Source organism: Microcebus murinus, chromosome 8, assembly GCF_040939455.1.
Source record: "Microcebus murinus isolate Inina chromosome 8, M.murinus_Inina_mat1.0, whole genome shotgun sequence".
Classification (NCBI taxonomy): domain Eukaryota; kingdom Metazoa; phylum Chordata; class Mammalia; order Primates; family Cheirogaleidae; genus Microcebus; species Microcebus murinus.
The window spans coordinates 41,022,206-41,024,912 of NC_134111.1; the positions used below are offsets into that span (position 1 = coordinate 41,022,206).

At 43.6% G+C, this 2,707-nt stretch overlaps 1 pseudogene; it reads left to right on the forward strand.

Annotated features, from left to right (window-relative positions):
• Nucleotides 1–475: 475 nt before the first annotated feature.
• Nucleotides 476–1,304, forward strand: LOC142872294 (peroxisomal membrane protein 11A pseudogene; annotated as a pseudogene).
• Nucleotides 1,305–2,707: the final 1,403 nt, after the last annotated feature.

Genomic DNA, 2,707 nt, shown 5'->3' on the forward strand with positions numbered 1-2,707 from the left:
TATCATTTATGAAATAGAGTAGACAACCGAGACATAGGTAGACAATTTACTTATTTAAGAAAATGAAAGAGGAGGAAGAGGACACTTTCCTGAAACATCCAGTAACTCAGGCTTTGTCTGATAATCCAAGATTATCATAGATTTTATAATCCTCAACTCTATATAATCCCCAGATCCAAGACCTTTTTGGCATTCTGAATTGGTAATTATTATAATGCTTGTATCCACACCAGTACTCCGTATATAATGTTGGTCTAGGTAAGGGCAGACACAGTTCCCAGCTACTCAGGAGGCTAATAAAGGAGGATTGCTTGAGGCCAGGAATTGGAGGCTGCAGTGCACCCTGATCAGGCCAGTGAATAGCCACTGAACTCCAGCCTGGGCAACATAGCTAAGACCCTGTCTCTTAAAAAAAAAAAAAATGTTGTTGGTCTAGGTAACTGTGCTAGTTAAAGTCATCATTGTCTACCTTCCCTAGGGACCCGGCGGCGTCCCAGAGGACCCGCGACTGAGCCCGGTGCGACAAGTGGCCTTGGGCTGGGCGCCATGGACGCCTTCACTCGCTTCACCAACCAGACCCAGGGCCGGGACCGGCTCTTCAGAGCCACTCAATACACATGCATGTTGCTTAGATATTTGTTAGAGCCTAAAGCTGGCAAAGAGAAGGTGGTAATGAAGCTCAAGAAACTGGAGTCCAGTGTGAGCACTGGCCGTAAATGGTTCAGACTAGGCAATGTGGTACATGCTGTGCAGGCGACTGAGCAGAGCATTCATGCCACTGACCTGGTACTCCGCTTGTGCCTGACATTGGCCAACCTGAACCGTGTGATTTATTTCATCTGTGACACCATCCTCTGGGTGAGGAGTGTAGGTCTCGCCTCTGGCATCAACAAAGAGAAATGGCGAACAGGGGCTGCCCGCCACTACTACTATTCTCTCCTGCTGAGCCTGGGCAGGGATCTGTATGAAATCTCCCTGCAGATGGAACGGGTTGCACACAGCAGGGCAAAGAGGGAGAAATCATCACCCCAGGATCCTCTTGAGTACAATGTGGCTAACAAGGAAACAGAATGGCTCCAGTCCTTTCTCCTTCTTTTATTCCAAGCTCTGAAGCAGCATCCTCCCTTGCTCCTGGACATAGTGAAGAACTTCTGTGATATTCTGAACCCTTTGGACCAGCTAGGGATCTATAAGTCCAATCCTGGCATCCTGGACTTGGAGGTCTCGTGTCCTCTATAGCAGGCATGATCACTGTGGCATATCCTCAGATGAAGCTGAAGACCCGCTAGGGTGTTTCAGGCTGAGAACTAGTACCTGCCTTAAAAGATGACCTCTTGGCCGGGCGCTGTGGCTCACGCCTGTAATCCTAGCTCTTGGGAGGCCGAGGCGGGCGGATTGCTCAAGGTCAGGAGTTCAAAAAACCAGCCTGAGCAAGAGCGAGACCCCGTCTCTACTATAAATAGAAAGAAATTAATTGGCCAACTGATATATATATAAAAAATTAGCCGGGCATGGTGGCGCATGCCTGTAGTCCCAGCTACTTGGGAGGCTGAGACAGAAGGATCGCTTGAGCCCAGGAGTTTGAGGTTGCTGTGAGCTAGGCTGACGCCACGGCACTCACTCTAGCCTGGGCAACAAAGCGAGACTCTGTCTAAAAAAAAAAAAAAAAAAAAAAGATGACCTCTTAGTGGATCAGACATTTGCATTAATCACAGGCCATGTCAGACTGTGCTTCAGTTCTTGGTCATGTGAGCATTTAGCGACCTGTGATGTGAGAAGAGGCGGGGCCAAGAATGGAGAAGGGGGGAGCATGAAGATTTATATATGTTTTTTTTAGAGTGCTGGAGTGACTTGAGAATTTCAGAATATTTTCCCTTCACCTAACATTTATTTAGCATCTCTTATGGCATAGTAGGAGCTTAGTGTTTGCTAAATGAATAAAAATTGAAAGGGGAAAAATTGAAAAAGAGCCAATCAAACTAATAAGTGAACACTAATAAAGAGTAACTTTTGGGTTGTATGGAAAAAAAAAAGTCATCATTGTCTAGATAATATTTAAATAAGAGCTTTTGTTGCATTCTATTTTTAGCTTAAGCTGACATACTAAGTCACTGCCAATTTTTGACTAAACTAGTAACCTTTCCTTCTACAAATAGGTCTTCCAGAAGAGAATGTCACATCCAGAATGAAGTGTGTGGTGACTGTGAAACATAATTCTTTATTTACGTAGAGCCCATTTTCATTGTCCATAGGAAAGGAGAACTGTCCCTACAGATTCTGAGACTACAAAATGGCAGAGAACTAAGCCATGGAACAAGGCAAAGTCACCTAAATGGTGCGCTCTTTTCTGAAATAAGAAAACATCGTTGTTATTTGTTTTGTAATGCAGAGGCAGAACATTCTTGATGTAATTTTGTAAATCTGTTAAGTGATAATCAGGGCTGAGAGTTGTTGTTTTTTTTTTTTTTAATGAGTTCTATGAAATCATAAATACAGAACATGTAGAGAAAATTTAGTTGCTACTGCCATCTGGAAGGCAAACTAGGGAGGTCAAAGACATTTAAGGCCCGGAGAAATGTAGATGAGCCGATAGGGTGAATAGCTGCTCCTTTTTCAAAAGCTGTTGATTTTCTTAACAACTAGCAATTCTAGACTTTTTATTGGATGCATTATTGATTATTGTTTATAGCAGCATACGATGAAAAAA